Genomic DNA, 23,552 nt, shown 5'->3' on the forward strand with positions numbered 1-23,552 from the left:
GTTGGCGAGTACACTAGCGCGAGTAAATCCGCACAAATGTAAACACCCCATTAATGGTAACAGGCGAGACGCTGGAAGAGGTGGAAATGCTGGCGACCGAGGCGATCGACACGATTTGAAACTGGATGGAAGGAGCGAAGCTGCAGATAGCCCACCGCAAAACGGAAAAGCTATTCATCAGTAACTGCAAAGCTGTGCAGTGAGCAGAAATCAGCCTCAAAGCGCTTGCTGAAGTACATGGGAGTAATGATCGATGATCGGCTAAACTCGACTATACCTGCGAAAAGGTGGCGAAGGCCATCAGGTAGCTAGAATTATTCCGAACAACTCTGGACCAAGCAGCAGCAAGAGGCGTCTATTGGCTAGTGTATCTATGTCGATACTGACGTACAGAGGTCCAGCCTGGGTTGCAGTGCTGGATACCAAGCGGATTGAAGTGAAGTACGTACGTTAGTGTGTGGCAGGTGCCATATTATAAAAATCAAAATGTAAAAAATTGTACATTATTTGAAATTTTTCAAACACCATCGAATTACCCCTTGACGCATGAAGCGTTCGCAAAAAGTTCACTCACCGAAATGTTCATTAGATGGTAAATGAGTTCTCTGTACCATTTCGGGCGCCAAAGCGTAATTCGATAGCCAAACGAAGAGTCTAAACAAACCACGCGTAAGCGCACGGACATCGACCTGCACAATTCTGCTTTCAGGATTTGTTGACCCGTCCCATCCTTTCATGCACTTCGGGTGGGAAGCGAATTGGCATATGCGTTAACTTGATAGAAGGAGAATGCCTTCCTTCGTAATTTTTTGCAAAAAATTAGTATGCGTGAAGGCGATTTTTTGAACTTCGTTAAAATCAACTTCGTTGATTTCACGTAATTTCCGGCGACGAAGATTGCAATTCTTGCGTCTAATCTGAGGACCTTCAGACTTGATTCTTTCACTTCGTCCTGGTTTGTGGAAGAGGCGAGAGCGGTCCGAGTTTCAGTAATCGCGCCGTGGTGTGAATTTAAAGGTGAATTAGTAAACGTGAAATTGTCTTTAAGTTTGTTAATTTAGATTTTCTTTATAAATTCCCTCGATTAGTTCGTTAGTTTTCGAAATTAGAGCAGAAAGTGCTTAGTGCGTTAGTTCGGCGGTTAGGAGTGTGCGAAGGTGTATTGAAACCGAGATTTGTGGCAAGTTGCGAAGCTCGTCACACCAGCCACATCAGTCAGCGACCGTTTTCGACCCCATTTTCCAGCTTCGAAGAACACCCGGTGGTACCAGAGGCCGGAAAAGGGCAGCAAAAAGGTTTCCGCGCCCTAGGCACAGTGAGCAGCAACCCACTGGTTTCGAACCGGTAAGCTCCCTCTCCAGCGGCAACCACTTTCCGCAGTTCCCCGTCGACGGTGACGACCATCGATGCGACGGCCGTACCCCGTCTAGGTAGAAGACCACAACTCAGCGTGTGAGGCGTAGTTGGAAAACTACATCGGCTATGTGCAGTCCGCAGTAGCATAGTTTCGGAGTCCGTAGGAGTATCACGTGTGGTACACGTGGGTTCAACCGGCATCATCGAGCAACCGCCAATTCCTCCACGCAAGTAGCGAGTCAAAACGTGAGTAACATGCATCACAGACAAACAGACATAACACTCGCAAGTTGTTCATCGAACAAGCATTTAACGGTCAATTTAAAAGTATCGTAGTTGGTAGTACCGCCACCTGTGGCGCGCATAGTCAATTCCCTTGCGTTTGACGTTTACACACTACCGCCATCTGTTCAGCGTACTACCCACCACAGTGTGCTCAACAGATGGCGGTAATGTTTTTGCGACGATGTTTTACAGTGAGAAATATTCAATGTGTTATGTCTGTTTGTCTGTGCATGCATGTTCACAAAATTCCCATGCGCATGGTGAGTTAAAGCCCCTAGCATAGCATAACCGCTAGCGTGGCCGCTGTTCATTCAGCCGTTACCCATTCCGATCCGCGCAAGCGTCGGTAACGCCAAACAGCTTTTTGTAGCACACACAAAATGAACACCATTCGTCGCACAGCACACTAGATAAATACCGCCAGAAGAAGAAAGAAGAAAAGGATAGCTAACTAGAGGGAATGAATTTGAGATAGGCCTAGAATAATAAATTGTCGGTAACGTAGAAGTACAAAAATAAACCATCATGAACAAGAGGTAGTTTGAATATGAATAGGAGGCGTTTTCAATAAACCAACACACTACAGATAAAAAGTTTTTGTTCATCATTTCCCAAAGTGATCTAGAAAAGCGAATGTAAGGCTTTTTCACGTTTCCGGTCGTTTTCTTTTGAAGTTTTTGCAGAGTTTTACTGGGGAAGTTGGCCCCGAAACCAGCCAGGATTTCTCTCTATTCGAACGGGATCCGTTCGAAGTCTTGTGTCAAGCCTGCCCGTGATGATAAAATCCGCGAGGGCAATTCATCGGTGGCAGAAATCGTTTTCATGAATGCTTCATTCTTTTATTTGATTCTTTCACGACCATAGGTCGTGGGCATTCCCGTCCTTACCGTAATCGATCAACAGCCAACTTGAGAAAAACAGAACCTTCCCTGAAAGGTCTCATATGGTCGGGCAACCCTAGTCTCGGTAAATGGTCTCCCTCGGGAGTGGCGCTTAAGCCATTTTTACTAAAAACGGGAAACTCGTAAGGCTGTCGGGTTACAAGTGTAAGCGCGTACAGAACCATCTATTCTCTATCGGCATCATCTTGGCGGAGGATAGCGAGTGCTATAAGCGGATGGAAACCAAAGGAGTACGGGAAATGGTGAGGGCGGAGTCGTTGATCAAGGGGTATCATGAACGGGACATGACGGAGACCGGTAGATGGACACACAGCTGAGTAGAAAGGTATATGACACTCGGCCTTTCGGGCCTAGGTTCGAAAGAGGGTTTTCGTAGCGATCCACGTTAAATTTCGGACACTAAGATAATCTCGAGAGAAAAAATTAACACATAATACAACAAAACTGATTGTTTATTTTAGTAAAGTAGACATATACACTGATAGGCAAAATAAAGTGCCCACCCCATCATTTTTTGAATTTCTCTCATTTATTTGGTTCAAATTAAAGTAAATACACTGTAGTATTTTTTATATCTTATTCTTTATATTCTTTTTAAGTTTCACTTATAGAATACCAGATAAAAAGAAGAGACTGACTCGAAGAAAAAAAAATCAAAATGGGTGTAAAAAAGAACAGTGACAAAAAAAAGTGCCCACTGCATTTTAACTCCAGAAAACATAAAATAAAGTAAAAGAATACCAGCCTAATAGTTAATGTGTCCTCCTTTGGCCTTCAGGACCAGCTGCAGGCGCTTCGGCATGCTCTCCACTAGATTCTTCAGGTGCTGTGGATCTAGTTCTTCCCAGGCGCGCTCCAGGGCTTCAAAATAGTTATTTTTATTGGTAACACCAGTTTTGTCAACCCTGGCATCGAGAATCGCCCACAAATTCTCGATGGGGTTGAGGTCCGGGCTTTGTGGAGGCCATTCCAGTGGTTTAATTCGACATGACCGGAAGAAAGACTTAGTCTTCTTGGCAGTATGCTTCGGATCGTTGTCCTGCTGGAATACGAATTTCTCCTCAAGGCCCGTCTGGATCAGCGAAACTTCCAGATTTTCCCGCAGGATGTCGATGTAGGAATCTGCCGTCATTATCCCGTCGATTTTCACCAGGCTTCCCACTCCACCCCACGAAAAGCACCCCCAGACCATCACATTTCCTCCTCCATGCTTCACCGTGCCTTGTATGTGGCGCTCCTGAAGCTCCTCACCCGATCTACACCACACACGAACCCGTCGCTTCCGGTTGAACAGTTCGAATTTTGATTCGTCCGTCCAGAGAACCGTTTTCCAGAACTCTAGGGGCTTATCAGCATGCTCCTTAGCAAACTTAAGCCGTTTGACTTTGTTTGCCTTGCTGATAAATGGGCGCTTCCGAGCAACTTTGCTGTTCAACCCCTGTGCTACGAGACGGCGACGAACAGTTCGACTGGAAACTGTTAGCTGAAGAGCCTCCTGGATCTCGCGGACAGTTACCTTCGGGTTCTTCTTCACTTCACGCATGATCTTGGTGTCCGTTCTCGCATCCGTTTTGCGCATCCTGCCTCTGCCAGGGCGATCCACCACTGATCCGAACGATTTCATTTTCTGCAGAATTTTCCCGACCGCTGTTTTGCTGATATTGTACTTCCTAGCGACAGACCGGTGCGATTCACCGTTTTGCACATCACGAACAACCAATTTTCGGATACACACGGGAATTGCTTTCGAAATCACTACGTCCTCCATTTTTTTCAACTGATTCAAATGCGATCACGTGTACAAATGCACCAGTTCCACCCGTTTGCTTCAATACATGTCAAACTTTCAAAACAAAAACAATCGAGGGGTTTTCCGATGGAAACTTATCGAAAACATACCGATTTTTGAAGTGGGCACTTTTTTTTGTCACTGTTTTCTTTTTCAATCCAAATTGATTTTCTTTTACTTCAAGTAAAACTTTATATTTTCAGTATTCCATAGGTGTAACTTTAAAAGAATAATAAAGGTAAGACATCGAAACAGACTACGGTGTGTTTATTTGAATTTGAACCAAATAAATGAGAGAAATTTCAAAAATGATGGGGTGGGCACTTTATTTTGCCTATCAGTGTATCAATAGCAAACGTAGCTTATTTGAATGTTAATTTTTTTGTCTGTAAAATTCTCGTACTTTCTGTGGGATACCCACCATCACGTACAGTATCCTTAGATACCTTAGTGGCGGCGTGCCTCCATCTCCTCTTGAAATCATTGATGCCATTTGCTTTCCGATTTGTTTCGAATAGTTCCCGCTTAGCCAGAGCCCAATACATTTCTATTGGGCGAAATTCTGGACAGTTTGGCGGATTGGCTGTTTTTGGCACGTATTTGACCTCTTGTACATTATACCATTCCAGGACAGATTTTGCATAGTGACAACAGGCCAAATCAGACCAAAACAAAACTGGAGTGTGGTGGTTTCAGATGAACGGTAGCAATCGCATTTCTAGTACACATCTTTGTTGATGGTGCCAGCAGAGATGAAACTTTTGGATTTCCGGCCGCTACTACACATCCCAAGCAACTCAGCTTGTCATAAACTGGTTTACATAACCTATATATGACAATCTAAGCTGTGAAAATTTACATCTAGTCACTTATATTCAACTCATTTATTGCAAAAATAAGCGCAAGAGGTGGGATCTATACATAACGTATGTCAAGTTATATATGATTAACTTGCGCAACTAATGTATGACTATAACGCAACTACTGTTTTGAAGATGTTCTAAATGGATTAAATCCAACGAATGGCATTTGTTCATTTTTCCACCATCATTATTAGTTTTATTGGGCGAATAAAGTGTATTAACTGAGATTCCGTACTCAAAAACTTTTGTGCGGTTGAAAATTTATTGTGAATCTTTACATTCTACTTCTAAAAAACTCATTGACTCTAAGAAAAAGTTTTTTTTTTTTGCAATAAATTGAATTGCACGAAAAAATCTGTTTAAAATTCCCCAATTTCGAAAACATCACATTATTAGCAAAAAAAAAATAGAATTTCAACCTTTTTTTTTTTGATTATCCGACTTGTCTCTTCTACATAACGTGAATGGGATGTTGAAAGCACAACTGAAATTTTTTTTTCCATTCTATGATTTGCTTCATCGGTCAGCCATATTGCAGTGCAATTTGTAGAAAACATCTAGAAATGAAATAATTGTTATCAAAACATGTTTATAACACGAAAAACAAGAACGTTACTTGTATCATATATTGAAGTTATAATTCGTTATTGCAACTCTCAATTACTTGTTTATAACACATTTATAACTGATTGTATTTGATGAAAACTTCCTAGCCTTATATGCAACATGTTTTCATATGTTATTTTTGGAAGCATGAGTAGAACTGAAATATAACATTTTTATAACATGTTATAAATAAGTTACAGTCAAGATGCATGTTTGCTCATGGTTCTAAAACTGACTTATGAAAACATGTTGTATATAAGGCTAGCAAGTTTTCACCAAATGCAATCAGTTATAACAGGTAATTGAGTCATGCAATACCGAATTATAACTTCAAGATAACAAGGGCCTGCCAGAAAGGTTGAATGCTTCACAAACAACAATACACCGGGTTTAAAACAAGATGTTTTCTAAGGAATCAATATATGACTTATTTACAACTGGGATTTGTTACATATTTCATGAACGATGTTGCAAGTGTTACTTGAGATAGCCTGCCAAACCAAATACTTTTTGGGGAATTTCGAAAGTTTATTTGTCCGGAAACACTCCGCAGTGGCATTCATTTGCATTGCAGCATAAAAAGTCAGCTGTTGAAAGACTTCGAGCACGTATGTTTCGTCGTCCATTATGATTTAAGAATTTTTTTTCCAAAAACTGGGTGAAAAACTCCTTAGCACTACTTTGCAGGGAAATTTTGCTTATCATTTCGATTGGGCCTAACTAAAAATTGCTAACTGCAACATATGTATTTCCGAAAAAAAAAATTCCTAGGAGAAAAAAAGAACTATAAAACCGAAATTAAGTTCTGATATTCTGTCATTTTAAGCCCCTAAATTCCCCGGGGCACCCAAAACATGCCCGGAAGTGGCCAATGTGGTCCAAGGCACTAAATTTTGTTATTGATCTTGTTATCGAATGATAGGTTTTATTCCTTCCATGTCAAAATTAGGTCCATGTTCCATATACCCTGGAACTTGTTCCGGCCATATCTCCGGAACCAGTTGACCGATTCCAAAAATATTCGATAGCTTTCAATGGGACCACAATACCTATAGTTTGACGTTTAAGATTTTCCAAATCGTGTCAATGATTTTCCGAGAAAATGAGCCATGATGAATAGCTAATGCGTGGAAAGTGAACTGTTTTAAAATCGAAGTTAAACTCAAATTTCTTGATTTTTTTAAATAGCAAATTCATAAAAACTGTATAAAAATGGTTTTTTCATGATACCAATAAGCTTTAAACAAAGTTTTTGAACAAATATGGGCTAAACTAGCATTTGCAAAAATAGGTCCAACCATCATCATTTTTTAGTCCAACCAAGATCAGTATAGGTCCAACCAACATCATAATTCTTTGCTGAATAAAAACCTTTTATAAAATCATTTGTTCATAATATTTAACTTTTTATGTTACTATTAGAAACAAGAAAGGTAGATCTTTCCCCTAATCACGCATTTTTTATAATTATATGTTGAATTCATAAAACAAATACGACATGAATGTTGACGTCGTGTGAAACCGGCCTAAATAGGTCCAACCATCATCAGTTACCCTACCACGAAATAAAGTGGAAAGCTTCAGCTGTCATATAAGTGAAACGTTTCAGTGGTTCGTGAAATATTTCAAAAACTACACTGAAAGAAAAGTGTTCGGAATTTTACGTGGATAGGCTTTAAGGGCCACCCACATTAGATCCGAATTTGTCACGTTCTGTCAAAGTGGCAGCTAAATCTATTGTTTAACTGTCAAATTTACGTCAACGCAACGCATACGGATCTAATGTGGGTGGCCCTTTACATCCAATGTAAGGCTGGATTTATTACATCCTCTGCATATGTTTCATACAACAAATATAATGGCAGTTCAGTCCATTGACTCTAGCGTTCAATGCATGTTTTGTTTTCCAGAATGCATGATTTTGTATTAAACGTTCACGAGATGATTTTCTAAACGCAATGCATTTGGGGAATCAAATTTTGTTCAAAAATTAATTTTTTTTTTGAAAACCTTCCTACGACCACACTACATAATCTGTGCATGTCGTGAAACATTGAAAATTCTGCATACTTTTCATGAAAATCTGTTATAGAATCTGACATTGAAAGAAGGGTAAAATACATATCGCCTCAACTCGCCCTACTCGTAAAAATAGCAAACACAGCTCGCTACAAATCTTTCAACAATAAAAGTGTGTAGCTAATGAAGCTAAGATCTGCTACTGATTTTATTAACAAAATCCACTTACCTCCATTGAATGAACCGAAATGTACTGCTCATTTAAGGCACTCCATAAATTGACACAGGTGCTCGAAGAACTTTTTTTTTAAGGTCAATAAACCATTTATCACTAATCATCTGCAGAAAAAGAATTAAAAAGTAATCTTCAGATCGCAGTTACTGCATGTAAAGCAATTTGCAAATTAAACTAATCGTTTTATAATGCACTCATTTGCAGATCTCGTCCTTTATCATTAAGCTGAATGCTAATTACCTGCTATCGTAAAGCAGCTGTTGTTGATTCTTATAAGCTGTCGAGAGCTTGCATCCGAAAAAAAAAGTTGCCATGCGGTGGATGGACATTTTCCGTGCATTGTTTCTCTACTGGTGCTCCTTTGAACTGCCGCGGCTTCCAGCAGCATCAGTAGGGATGTAGCTTGAGGGATTTTAATTCAATAGACGCACAATTCAATCGCACTGATTGATGCATTGATCCATTAGCTTGAACCGCACTCGATCAATTGTCCATAATGCCAAACTGCCGAGTAAGACGCATAATCCCAAACCCTGTGTCACTCGTCTTTGTGTGTGGTTTCCAACGTATGAACCGGACGTGCACAGTAGTGGCGTGGCAGATTGGCAAAAGGAGCGTTTAAAATATATGTGCCATTAAAGCGCGTCTGGCATATTATTGCGTTCGCTTCCCCCTGGCTAGAACTATCCAGTGTCGGTTTTGCATCACAAAGTCAACAGGACAAGGCAAGTGCTGAAGCAAGGCATTTTCCTGGGCTCCAGTTCTTGGCAAACCAGAATCTAAACGGCTGCGGCGGCGGTGGCGGCGACGACTCTGGTCGACCCGGCTGGGCTATTTGTTATTTTGCGAGAAATAAAGACTTCAATTAATCCCTGTTTTGCATAAATAAATTATTCCTTAATGTATGTACTATTCTCATGAAATAACAATAAATTAAAGCGGAAAAAGCGCTATCCCTTATAGGTGGCAGGCACGAGCTTAGGGTTTGACGGGAATCGTTTGGCTCTGAGCAGGCACGGCCTGGCCGACAACGCGATATTATTATGCTATAGGACTATGGCGTTCGGTGCGATAAAGATCCTCTCTGCGATTTCGGCTACACAATTTGAAATGGCGAATCCCTTGGCTATTTTCCTGCGGTCAATTACGAAGATAGATGTTTAAATTTTATCGAGAACTGAATCACCTTTTGTTACTAGGCAAAGGGAATTCAAGTTTTTTATGTCTTCCAGAATCAAATTTTAAACACGTCGCCACGCTGATTTAGACTTTATGTCGATTATTAAACGTTGTGACGTGAACCGACCTATTAAAACAGCAACACCTACCATCTGTGGGCATTTGTCTAGGATCCATAACTGTCTTGTGTTAATCCATCAAAGTGCCTTACGGAAAAGGATCCAACGACTCCGCAGGAAGCAATAAAACGATAAATATAAATATCCCAAAACAGGAAAAAACCACAAACCTATTCCATTGCGTTCAGTTAATGCGCACCCCTCGTCGTTGATGGTTTTGCATCGCTTGTCATCATCACCGCTGCCATGATTGTGCAGAGTGCGGGATGTTACAATTGTGACGTGACGAATGGTATCTCAGTATGAAAATAAAAAGACACTATCAAGGGAGCCGTACGAAGCGAAACCACCACGAGATACACCATGACCCCTAAGCCCTATGGGCACATTGCTTTTGCAGTGCGCGGTTTTGTGTAGCAGAGATCATTATCGCCATCGTACACTTCGAGAGCAACATCTCTCGAACTCGTTTCGAAACTTGCTTCAGCCAACAAAGCACACAAATCCTGGGTCGTGTTTTCATTTCCGCTTTTTATGCCTGTAAATATTTCATCTCCTTATCTTGTCTTGCATTCGGTCTGACATGAGTTGCGGCCGGGGAGAAAGGGGAACACAGCTTTTCCGCGCGTGTTGTACAACAGATTGCAGGAGGTTGGGAATCTACACTCCGCTTCATCAGGAATTCTATTTTGCGGGATGGATCTTCACAAGACGGCAAGGAAATAGTATTCAACCATTCAAAGGTGAATGGGACAGAAGATTTTTTTTTGTGTGTGCAATTCGCGTGATATCGATGATGGTTCGTGTTAAACCGGTCTTCACGGAGTAAAAGAGATTTGATTGAGCTTCACCGGATTTCAAGGAATGCGCTCGTCGGATAAATCTAGAGGAAATCTGTGAACCAGATACCGTGCACTTCAATCCAGTGGAAGCTATTCACCCCGACAGGAGCGATGAAACCATATCAAACAGGTAAGACCAATATATCCATGGCACTGGATATTGATATGCTTGTGAATTTTCGCGTTTTTGATTACTGGGTGATGGAAAATGAAACGGTTCTTCTGTATTGTGTTTCGGTCGACGATCGGAAGGGCAACATAAATTATTCTTTGAAACGAAAGGAACAGGATAAAAACATGAAAGGGTGTTCGCGAGAAAAAAAATCAGTAAATTTCACATTGAGAGGATGGAACTCTAGTCTCTATGCTTCGATAGTTTAAGTAAAATAGGTAGGTGATTCCGAGAAACTTGCAAAAGTTGACATTTTCTGCTTTTCGAGAAACTTGTTCGGTATCCAAGGAAATTTTGGTTGGTTTACACCAACCAAGAGCAAACAGTGTTAAGAATAAATCATAAGTTTTACTATTTATTTTATTTTTTTTATTTTTTATTATTATAGTCACTTTAACACTCTTGGGTCATTCGTGACTTGTCCGGGGGTGAGATTTGAACTCGTGACTTTGGCGTGAGAAGTATGGATGTTAACCACTACGCCGGGGTCGCCCCCCTAAGTTTTACGATTAGGTATACCTAAGATATAATTGAACCGTTGCAAGTCAAAGGAATACTTAAACTTTTTTTATCATCATTTATTTTTCTTGTACATTTCAACTGCATCCGAATTCAAGGATTTACGAGAATAATAACATAAAATTAAAACACTTTGATTTTCGGTATGCATCAATGACCATTTAGTTGCGATGGAAAGTGATATATGTAAAACTCTAATCATTCAAAACCAACAAATTACTTGAAAACCCTACAATAAAGGCTGACTAGAAGTAAATTGGTCCCTCGCGCGCCGCTAGCACGCCTCTAGTGTTGGGAATCGAAAATCTTTGACAGTGGTTTGTTTACACTTGTTTATAGAGAAAAAATGGTGCAAATTTGATCAAAGTAGTCTCGAAAGAAGAAAAAATATTGTGCAAAAACACCTGTAAAATCGGAAGGGGTTCGGTTCCAAGCAGGCTAAATTGCTGAAGATGCCGAAAACAACAGTTTGGCGAGTGCTCAAAACCTACAAGGAAACCCTGAGTGTGGAAAGGAATCAGCGAACCTACGAAACAACTGGAACCAGGTATTGTCAGCTGCGCAGAAAGCTGTTGAGGTAGCCAACCCCGGTTTTTCGATCCGAGATGTGGCCAGAAAGTACAACGCCAACTTTCAAACGGTGCGGAACATCCTTTCCAGGGAAGGATACAAGTCGTATAAAGTCAGTAAACATCCGAACCAGCGCATGAAGCAGAATTCCGTGGCCAAGAAGCGCACAAGGCTCTTGTACGACCGTGTTTTGACGAAACACAAGGGCTGCACTTTGATCTATGACGAAACATACGTCAAACTCGATTTTAAGGAGCTTCGAGGTCAAAAGTTTTACATCGAGACTGGACGTGGGAATGTGCCGGGAAGATTCAAGTTTGTGTTTGCCGACAAGGTCGCAAAGAAGGTCATGATTTGAACTCGAAGAATGCCTAAAAAGCGTGTATTGCCGTTCATCCGCAAGCATAGGGGCAAAGTCATCTATTGGCCCGATTTGGCCAGCTGCCACTACTCCAAGGTGGTTCTGGACTGTTATGCAACAACAAGATCGATTTTGTACCCAAGCTCCTCCTAAATCCTCCGAATTGCCCGGAATTTCAAACAATCGAAAAATACTGGGCAATTTCAAAGGAGCGACTTCGCCGAAGCGACCGGGCAGTCCAGCAAATGCGGGCAAAATGGAAGAAATCCGCTGATTCCGTGTCCGTTTTCACTGTGCGGTTGCTGATGAGCTCCATCAAGAGGAAGGTTCGAGATTTCGTTCGAACTGGAGAAATGCAACCCTCCGTGGGTCCGTTTAGGGAGGCAATTAGCCTTTAAGGCAACTGGCAACTAGCCTTTTCATATATTGTCTGTTTATTTTGATGGTTGCTTTAAAATATCAATTTGGTATATATGTGAAAGGATGAATCAGTGGGAGATGGATTTTCGGTTTCTTAACATTTTGCATCACAAATCTAGTACTATGTGTCATTTCCTCAAAACCCCCCAATAATCGACCTCTTCAATCCCTTCCTTTTCTCATGGCGTTCAAGTGGTTCGCATAGACTATTCAGCCATTACCCTTCCTTGATCCTCGGCTTTGGATTGACTTGCGCTCCCATTGCCCCACCAAACGCTGCAAAATGAAAATGAAAATGAAATCAGGTAAGAATTAGGTATTCATTAGTTATTTTCACCTGCTCGGGAGAGGTAACAACCAGTTCCAATTTCCAAACCTATCGACTAGATGCTTACGTCACATGACGACTTGAGTGTGAAACAATCGATACAACTGTTTCCGCACATCGAAGGTACGTGAGCAAATCAGTGATCATCTCTTTTGCCAGTGGTAGCGTGAGGAGATACCCGTCACCATCCCTCCCCAACAGGGGAGTTTGGTAAAGGAGATGATTAATCCGATTCGTGCCTTCCTAAAAATTGACCTTTGCTCGCTTTCTACTCTCTACATACAATTTTCACACTGCCGTACTCTAACGGAACTATCAACTCTATACTTTCTTCTCCTCATCTATCATATAAAATGAACACTTTAAGTCTGATATTTGCCGTTTAGCATCTCCAAATATATTTTGTAGTCCAGAAAATTGTTTCCTATGCACAAATCACATAAATATTGCATAAAAAAAGTTCAAAATTTTTACTAAAAGTTTATGCTCTACGATTTTTGTAAATTTTTAAGTATCCATTGAGTCCATTTCTTTAGCATTATTGGTCAGCTTAAAAAAACATAAGTTTAAAAACATTTAAAATATACTTTTTTTTTGCTTTTCCTACAACTTTTCCATAACCGTTTTCGTGCTAAAATATATTGAAAAATATCGAATTCGCCTTTTCATAAAATTAGGCGCGAGTCAAAATGGCCGATTTCCAGCACAAACTTGCCCCTAGCGACCAATTATGCAAATTTTCGATATTTGGCCTGGAACTGCTCTAGAGAGTTATTCCAAATATATTGTAATAACAATATGATCCACTTTTTCGCTGGCGAACCAAATGTTTTGCGATGAAAGCACCTCTGTGACCAAAAAGGCTACCAATTTATCTGTTTATATACACGAGGAGCAAACTATATGAAAATTTGTATAATATTTTAATCTATGTATTTATTATTCAATTGTTGATAACAGTGATACGTCAAACAAATTTTCATGTTATATGTAATTAATGAAAATAATTTGAATTTTATTTTGGAAATAAGCATATTCAAGCCCTTGCGACAAAACATCTTTCGATCATGAGTATAATTTTCATTCTTTTATTTAACGTCGGTCTCTGTTCCGTAATCTAGTGCCAATCACCGACGGACTTCGATTGCCATCCATTGACGGCAATGGAATGTGCAGGAAGACAGCTTCCACACCGACCTCGGCTGGGATTGAACTCAGACCCATTGGGGTGAGAAAGCAGTCAATTAATTTGAGTTAATTTTGAGTAACTCGCATTGCTCAACAACATTTACTTATGGCAACCTGGTTGTTGTATTGAAACCGATGCTTTCATTCGTTTCATTTCATTGGCAAAATTTCAAAGGGGCGTAATTGCATTTGTCAATTTGTAATACGTACTTCAACATTTTAAGCGGTGCCCTTTCAAACTAAAGCTTAACCGAGAAGATATTTCGACATTGGAAAGGCAATTGCACTTTCGTACAGCACGCTGCGAAACATTAGCAACCACATAATACGGATTCTGATGGACAATCACAAGAAGGATTGTGGACAGTCCCAGAGGGATTCTGGCCAATCCCTAGAAGACTTCGGTCACTCTCTGGAAGGATTCCAGTCAATCGAAAAGGGGATTTATGACAGTCTCCGGAGGGAATCCGAACTAGCCTAAGGGTGACTCCATACAGTTATCAGAAAAGATTCCATACACGCACAGTACGGCTTCCGGACAATATCAGAGGAGACTTTGGGCAAACCCAACAGGGATTCTGGACAGTCAAAAGGACGATTTCAGTAAAAATTAAGGGGCATTCATGACAGTCCAGGGAGGATCCCAAACAATCCCAGAAAGGATCCCGTACAATTCCAGGGAGATTCCAGACAATCTAAGGGAGGACTACAGTCATCCCAAATAGAGGATTCTAAGCCATTTTAAGTAGCATGACAAAAAAGAAATGAAGAGATTCCTGTATCCCTTCGACGATCGCAGTTGGTAAAAAAATAATCTAAATATTGTTACCTGTGGTGAACAGCTACATAAAAGACCGCATTCGTCAATGTTCCATTTGTGCTAAATGTGGATCATCATAACAACACCAGGCGACGAAAACTGTCTTTTTCTAAGAGTATCAGGAAGTTTCTAATGAAAGTTCACCATTACTCAGACTTTTTCTAGCAACATACTCTCAGAGATTAATATCGATCTTCCATTATGGAAGCTTGTGAATTTAATTTTGCTGGTCAATGTACACCTCAATTATAAATAATTAGTAATGTTGAGTTTCCTCATCCAATAAACTAATTCAACAGAACAAGAAGCCTCTTACATCGATTTCCTAGAAAGCAAAAGAGGCCCCTGGCCTGCACAAAAGCAATGTAACTTGGATCTTTTAATATATGAAAACTGAATATTGTCGTTTCATGGAAATCATTCTTTATTAAAGTTGATAATCCGACGCCAAATGCTAAGTTTTCTCTTAATTTAAAATATTTAAACAAAACATTCTGTCAGACTGTGGTTGTTTCCAGAACTTCTTATGATGAAAAATACAAAACTACTCTGTTAATTTTTGAGTAAATATGAGCAACTCAAATTTACTCGCAGCAAATATATTTACTCTGAGTACAGCTGTCTTGCCCCTTGCGCAAGCCCCTCGATTTTAATTGTATGACTGTTTTTCACTTCTTTCAACGCTAGATGATGCGTGAAGCAATACTATTCAGTTCACCATTGCAATGCTTGGAAAAGGCATGAATGGATCATATTGATAGTATAATATATTTGGTTATTCCCTCAACTTCAACTTCGATTGTACAACTTCAACTTCGAACCAAAGATTATCACTTTTTTTTACAAATGATTTATGTAATGCAGTTTCATTTACCAAACAAAAAACCATTCAGTATTTTTTTCCTTGATTTGCTTTCCGTCGATCTTGTTTTCCGTGCTGAGGACCATTGCTACCGACGCTGCCACACTTGGACCCTACCTATCGACCCATCAACTTATGAACCGGAAAGCATCGACTTTACTTCCCATCCGAAGGAAGGCGTGATCAGAGATGTTATGCTTCAGAACATCCCGGCAGCGCCAACAAGAATGGAACCCAAGCCTGCTGGGGTGAGAGGTAATCAGGATTACCACTACACCACCGGCGCTGCTAACCATTCGGTTATGTTGTCATACGTGTTATAAGTAAAAGGATTTTTTGTTGAAGGTGTATTTTAGAGTTTTTATTTTTTTGTTTTGTTATACATAAATAGGGTACTTCGACCTAATCGCCCATTTTGAGCGTATCGAGCAGAAAACTTCAAATTAATCCATAATATCAAACTTATCAATTGAATTATGCGTTTGATACGAAACTTTAGTTCAAAAGCTACCAAACGAAGTCAATGAGAACACGTGATATGAATGCTTACATCCATTTTTCTCAAAAACAAAACAAGCGCTCCGATCGAATACATTTTTATTTTCATCCAATAGGCCGAAGTGAATTCAATGGCGTTTGAAAGGCGTTTCAATGCATTAGGCCTAATCTTGAATCCCTAGGCCAAGTTTGGGGTTAAGAAGCAGTGTTAGATTTTTAACAATATCTAAAAATTGGTTTCCCTTTATCAAATCTTGGAAAGGTAAATAAACTAAGAAATCAACTGCAGAGAAAACATTCCATTTCGTGAAAAAAAATCCACTCGAAAAATAGAAGCAAAGGGCGGGTTGTACTTAGTAGGCTCAAAATTAGATCTAAGCCCTATGCACTTTAATAATTTCAATTCATTCTGATAGCAGGCAGTAGTAAAGCAAATGTCCAGAAAGACAATTACGAATACAGTCACCGAACGAGATGCAAAACAAAAAAGCAATATCAATTCGCCATTACTGACGTCAAAATCAATTAGACCAGCCATTCAACAACTGCCCTACCCACCGTCGATAAGCTACTGGCTACATTTAATTAACTCCCGCTTCCATTCAACAGTCGCGTCGAGTCTTGCACAATGATACTCCGAGCAGTGAAACTCTCCGTCGTCGTCCCGTTTTGCCACTTCAAATGCAAGTACAGCACTTTTCCACACCCTTTCGGACAAGTTTGTATTTTTCCAAGTATTTTAACACCTACATACAGCCAAACGTTGATCGTTAAATTACATGCTAATTTAATAGTCTGCAACATGCTACACACCATTAATACCTGCCGGACAGAATCCACCCCCCCCTCCCTTCTTCCTCTTACATGGAAACCGAACTCAAGCATCGATCGGGACGAAAAACCATTCAGGCTGGCAGAGCTCCACCATTCCGCCAGCACAACCTTTCCCGGAGAACCATTAGCTGTACCCCCGCCTCGTGCTGTCGAAATGGAAGCTAATTTCCAGACTCAATAAATTTGCCCCACCTCACCTTTTTAACCACCAGTCGGATGCTTTTTGTGTGTACACAATCATGCATGTTCAGGTTCACTCTCTCGATTGCTTCCTTTATAAAATAGTAGGTAACAGCACTAGCATCAGCACCAACAATGGCCACGCAATTTCGAGCCAAATCCTGCTAGAGGTAATATAGGCACACACTGAACAGCACATGCGAATTCAGCGCAAGTACGGAAGGGGAGGTCACTTCCGCACACGGTAACAGTTTGGATTAATTTAAATGTTCCAGTTCTTTTCCAGTCCCACCGCACTGGATTTCGACTAATGCCTCCATATCGCCAAATGTCGTGCATGGTGTGCCATTCACCATTCGAATAAATGAGATTGTGTGATTGGGTGCGATTTGCACCCGGAAAGCGGAGGCAATCATCATGGCACAAGATTTTATGAGCAAACTTTCGTCGCTGGTACAGAGAAGTCATTTTCAATTTAAAAAAAATTATAGAAATTATAACAGTGTATGGCAGGGGCTGTTTATTAACGACGTATACAGTAGAGGGAGGGGGTTGGCAATTATTCACGGCCACTAAAAAAATTTAAAAATTGTGTATGGACAATTGTCTACGGAGGTTGATGGGGGGGGGGGCAGAAATCCAAAAAAAAACTGTCTACGTAGTTAATGAACAGCTCCGTAGGTGTTCCAGTAAAGCATGACCCACATAGTAATGAAACAACATCATTTGGGTCTATTTCGGATTAGAATTAACGGATTTGAAGACGGTTTTCACTCAAGTTCAAACTATTCCTTATATTTAAGAAAAAAAAAACCACAAAGGACAGTACGTGGTCTTACATTATAAATATTATTTGTTAACTGCAGCAGGAGCTTGGTTTTTGTGTAGGAATAGGAACTTGAGTGGGGTTCTCTCTGTTTATGCTCTTTAATATGACGCGTTTGACATATATGGCCCACAGAAACCCACAAAGAGCTACTGATTCCGATCAATAGCGGTGCGGCTTCTTCTTCCTTCTATGGATGCTCATGTGGGCTGCAGCTTGCTGCTTGCAGGCAGCCTTTCGTTGTGTACTGGATAACACCACCACTCAGCACGCGGTGATTGAATAAACACCTATTGTGAGACCGGATGGAGTTCAGCTCTGAAATCTGTGGTAGAGAAATCGCTTTTTGCAGGCAATCGGTGATAATTTTAATTATCATAGCAACACTTGTACATTCATGCAATTTTCAGCAGTGATACTTTGAAAAGCGATTAAGACTAAAATTCAACAGATGTGTAGAAATATTTCTGATCGATTGGTGATAAATTTATTGAAATTGCTCCAGGGGCAGTTGAGTTATTAACGTTCAAAATCATTCATAATTTTGTTATATGTTACATTTTTGGTTTTCACAAAGTGTACCCCCATATAGAAATCACAGACGTAGTCTTACGTCAAAAGAAAAAAAGAAAGAGGTTGTATCCGTACCATAGGATTTCGTGTTCGGTATCAATATTCGGCGACTGTTAGGGGAAACCACTTTTTACCATCACGGAAACGCCTCGTTTTCTGATGACAAAATTTCGTATTTTCGTGTACAAAACCCATTGAATTTCTGGTTATTCAACTGATGAAAAAAGGCGAAAATTAATTGGAGGAATTTCTTGGCCTTTTTCTGGAAAAATTACTAAGTGTTTCTGGTAAATTGATAAGATTATGTGGTATTCGGTCATTGCGAGATTTTTTGTGTACCACTTCAATACTATTACGCAGTTGGCCACAAACGTTCAGTTGCAGGGTACATTAACTATCAAAGAGCTTTGGGGGCGATGTGGCTGGCAGCAAGGTGAGCGAACGTTCAAACTAATCTAATCTAATCTAATCTAACACCAACACAGCCAGTTTTTGAAAGCATCCTGGAAAATGATATATATACCTACATCATTTTTCTTGTCTATTTGATATATGTTTCACATCGAAGATGCGTCACACATATCAAAACGGCCAGGCCTATTGTGCGGTATTTAAGGGGCAAGATGATTCAGAAAACATCGAGTCTGTTTAAATCGAAGATTTAAACACGATGCTTCAGAATCCAATAAATGGATGAAACGTGGACATCTCGTACCATACGTTCCGATTTTGGTAATTATATGATTGGTTGGTCGTTGGAAGCATCAAAGGAAGAAAGGTTAAGTGATGCTCCATTTTTTGTCTGACGGTTGGGCATGAGCACTAACTCTTGTCCTAGCCTTTTATGACTTATCTGAAAAGATAAAAGGGAAAGGAAAAGGAGAAGGACAAAGGGAAAGGATTATGTGAAATCTATGAACATAAACAATATTTTTGATTTGAAATATACAATATAGAAATTCATAACGGCGGTGGTCACTACCCGATTCTTGTCACTAATATCAAGTCAATTCGGAATATGCTCTTCACCATGCAAATTTGAAAATCACTTATGCAGTTTGAGACAAATTTAAAAATCAGTTAAATTACTCATTTGACCTAGTGGCCCCTTGGGCCTAGTTACATTCGGCTTAATAGCGCCTGTTGACATCTGGCCATGTGGAACTTGTCTACGCCCTTGCGATCAGGCTATGTCGCCAATCCTCCTCAATGGTGGGTCTGCCCATCTCCTGGTATCCCCCCCTTAATCCTCTGGAAGAAATGATTTCCTGACTGTAAGCATTCCGCATTTTCAGCAGTTTAATATTGTGGTCACGAGCCAATGATATAGATCCAGGGCAGGGACCTCCCAGGGTTAGCAGCTTGCTAGTCTGCCAAAGGCTTCAAAATATGCTGTTTCCTCATTTTCGTTTACTCGATGTGTCCTAGGGATCCATAGAAAATAATATACCTCTGAATTCCTTTGATACAGGGTTATTTGAAAATGTCGAACTAGAATTTGATTAGTACGCTAGCAGAATCACTTCTTCCTGGGGTCATTCAATAGTATCAATCCACTCTGTACCCACGATAATGGCGTCACCGTGCTGTGGCAATGATGACGATTATCTCAGATCGAAGCCAACCTGATTTGGAAGCACTGGGTAAGCGACTAATTGCATGAGCATGATTAACCGCCCACGGCTGCTGCTCTGTTATCGCCAGATCAGCTGCATTTACACAAAGAACCAACAGATGATGTTTGGGACTAACATTCATCCGCAATGTGTAAAAACAGCAGATCTAATACTTAGCAATACCAGCGCCGGCCGTGTCCGAATGCAGGTCAAATAGGAAATGGGAAGGAATGTGTTGACATGACACTAGCTGTGAAGGAAACCTAGAAGTCCTCTGTGCTTCCACGAGAAATTACTGGGATATTGAATGTGGGGAAAGGTTTGCAGCATGGATCGCTTTGGTAAACTAATGCTGATTGTAGCGTACACAGGTGACTATAAACAGAACATCAAATGATATTTGTTTGTCTATGTGTTTGCAGTTAAATTTACAACTATTTAAATCAAATAAATGGAAAGCTCTCATTAATGGAAAGCTAATTCGGCAACTGTTTCTGACTGTTCAAGCGCCGGTCACAACCGGACTCATTGTCATTTGTAATCGTACCATCAAAGTCAATACATCGAAGAAGAACAGAAGAAAAAGTGCTTTTTTATTTCCCGAAATCGAAGACGATCCTGATGGTGTTTCCTGAGGAGTCTGCTGCTGTGACGCTTTCGCCCGCCATCTTCGCAATTTGCTCGGCACGCTAGGCGCAGGCTAATTCCTGCTAGTAACCTTTTGTTTCTCTCGACATTGCAACCCGCTTGCTATAGAATTTATAGAATTTTCTTCATAAGAGTTAATCATTGCAAGTCGGGTGCAGGTTGAGAGGGCAAACAGCGATCGCAGGTAGCCTTTGGCTGCACATCGTCCTCCGTACGTGGCATGGCTGAATCCGCCATTTTGCTGCGGCACAGTTCAGAATCAAGTTGATCCTGCTGGCGCTCATCCTTCCAACCCATGTGGTTGAGATGTTGGCTAAGCCGCTCACTTCTCCTTGAATACACCTTGATTCATGGTGATTTCTTTTAATCTGGGGAATTTCCTGTCTGTATCTGTGATTAAAGGAGTCTCCCGGATCACCACTTGTGGGTCGCTTCTCCGTGACGTCGCCGCAAACGAAAGAACGTCGGGGGTTCAGTGGGGGAGTTTGTTTTCGGAGCTCCTTCTTGACTCTTTGCTATCGCCTTCTGGACCGGTATGATGGTTGGTTTTTTATACTGTTATAAAAATATGACGAAATATATTTTCCTATTTTTTACTCGTCAAATAAACAGCGGATAAAATGCACGTCAAACTTGTTCAAAGGCAGAGCCTACTATCTTTCCGCAAGGCGAGCGAACGTTCAATGAAAATTTACTCTTAAATAACAATAATGTATGGTGGTCCTGAAAAGAACCGTTCTGTCGTGATGGTTGAGTAATGCTGCGCTATTCGGGAGTTCAACACGGATAAGGCTGGCGAGCTTCTTGTCGTTTGGATCGAGGGTGACGTGCTTGGCATAGATGGGCCCCAGCGACTCACGAAGCGCTATTGCTTCCAATCAGTAGCGGTGTGGTTTCTTCCTCCTTCGGTGAATGGACGGTTATGTGGGCTATAGCTCGCTGCTTGCGGCAGCCTTTCGTTGTGTACTGGAGAACAATGTTCAACGCCACGTGCCGAAAGCACTGCTGCTGATGACGACCGACTGGACACAACCACGCATGGTGATTGAATAACCACCGTTCAGTGAGACCGGATGGAATTCCATTTTGAAATCTGTGTTAGGGAAAACGCGTTTTGCAGGCAATTGGTGATAATTTTGATCACTATTGCAACAGTTGGACATTGGTATAATGTTTAATAGCTACCTTTTGAAAATCAATATAATGTTGATTTTAGCAGGTTCCTAGAAAAATTTCAAATCGACTGCTATTAAAAGAGTTATATGTGGTCAAAACCTGACCACTTTCGTAATGCGGTCGATTTAGATTTTTTGAAATTGCACCCCCAATATTTTTCCGTAAGACGTAATCCTACTTCAAAAATATGAAACGAATTATTCGTTACGGTTGCGAAGGAATTCTCGAGCTTTTCCCTTAATACGACCCAACGGTCTCGTCCACTGTTTGGCGATTTTATCCCACCAATTTTTCATCTGAGCTTCCGTTTTGATGAGTGTACATGTTACCTTCAGTTTCCTCTTGAGTAGTTTTCAATGGGCCTGAACTGGGGACAATTGGGCGCATTGAGGGTAAGCTTGCAAATGCTCATTACAGCTAAAATGCTATTTTTTGGATTTATGAAGCTATGAGATATTTTAATGATAATTCTTATTTACAAGATGCATGAACAGAAGTTAAAGTGTGTGTATGACACATAAAACATGTCAATTTAGCTTCCAGAGGTTCACAATAGCGATAAGCTGTAACGATGAGTAACACGATGAGCGAGCAATCAGCGATCATAAAATCGCTAGTTGTGACCTTCTGAAAGCAAAATTGACAAATTTTATACATCATATACAAACTTTACCACCTCTTCTTGCATCTTACAAATAAAAATTATCATTATAGTATCCCATTGTTTCATAATACCGAAAAATAGCATTTTAGCTGTGATGAGCAATTGCAAGCCTGATTAAGTGTTTTCGGAACAAACTGGACTCCGTTGTCATTGTACCATTGTTGTACTTCCCGGCTGTAGTGACAACTCGCAAGATTCGGCTAAAATGTCACCGGACCATCATGTGACTAGATGAAGGGCAGAATTCGCTTCTGTAGACATTGGGTTTTGTAAAGCTCCAAGCTCATCATTCTTTCAGTGACGGAAACCTTTGTCTTCTGGCCGCAGCTGCAAATTTCTTGTCAGATCATATACTTGGGTGCGAATTCATCCGCAAAAACAAATTTGAATCTGCCAGGCCTTGAGCCTTCGCCTTGAACAATTTTGGTCGTGGAAGCTGTCCGAATTCGGTCTTTACATAGGTTTCATCATACATAAATATGTACCCATCGGACTTGGTCAGCAGGTTGTCATACAGCTTTCGGGTACGGGTTCTATCTACGGTATTCTACTTTGATTTGATTTGATTTCCTACTGGCGCGGTATGCCTGTAAGCCTTCGTGGTAGCGAATTAGCTGCACTGTACTACGGGCGGCATCATACTTTTTACTCAATTCGCGGTCGGACGTACCTGGGTTGCTTCTGATGGACCTTACGACCTTTCCATGGAGCTGACGGTTGGCAGTTCCACCCAGGCATTTACGTTGAGGCTTCCGATTTCTCGTTGAGGTTTCCCTGTACGTTTTGAGCACGTACCATATGGTGTTTTTAGGAAAATTCAACGGTTTAGCCAGCTTGGACGCGGACCACGATGGTTTTTGTAGGTGAAAGTGCACGATTTTTTTTTTCTACGCTCCTCTGGCGTGGTGACGTGGTGTTGTCAACCTCAAAAGCTTCCGAAAACGTACATTAGGAGCGCTGTAATAAGCAAAAGAGTTTGTTCCATTACTAAGTGGGCCATGGTTTACCTTTATTTGCGGTAAGGGGTTTAAGCCGGAATTATGGTGGAACATCATATACATTAATTAGTCATCCGTAACTTTTTCTAAAACAAAGTTGATTT

The sequence above is a fragment of the Ochlerotatus camptorhynchus genome, unplaced genomic scaffold (assembly GCF_037179485.1).
Source record: "Ochlerotatus camptorhynchus isolate MF236.1 unplaced genomic scaffold, CSIRO-AGI_Acam_v1.1 ptg000383l, whole genome shotgun sequence".
In the NCBI taxonomy this organism is placed as follows: domain Eukaryota; kingdom Metazoa; phylum Arthropoda; class Insecta; order Diptera; family Culicidae; genus Ochlerotatus; species Ochlerotatus camptorhynchus.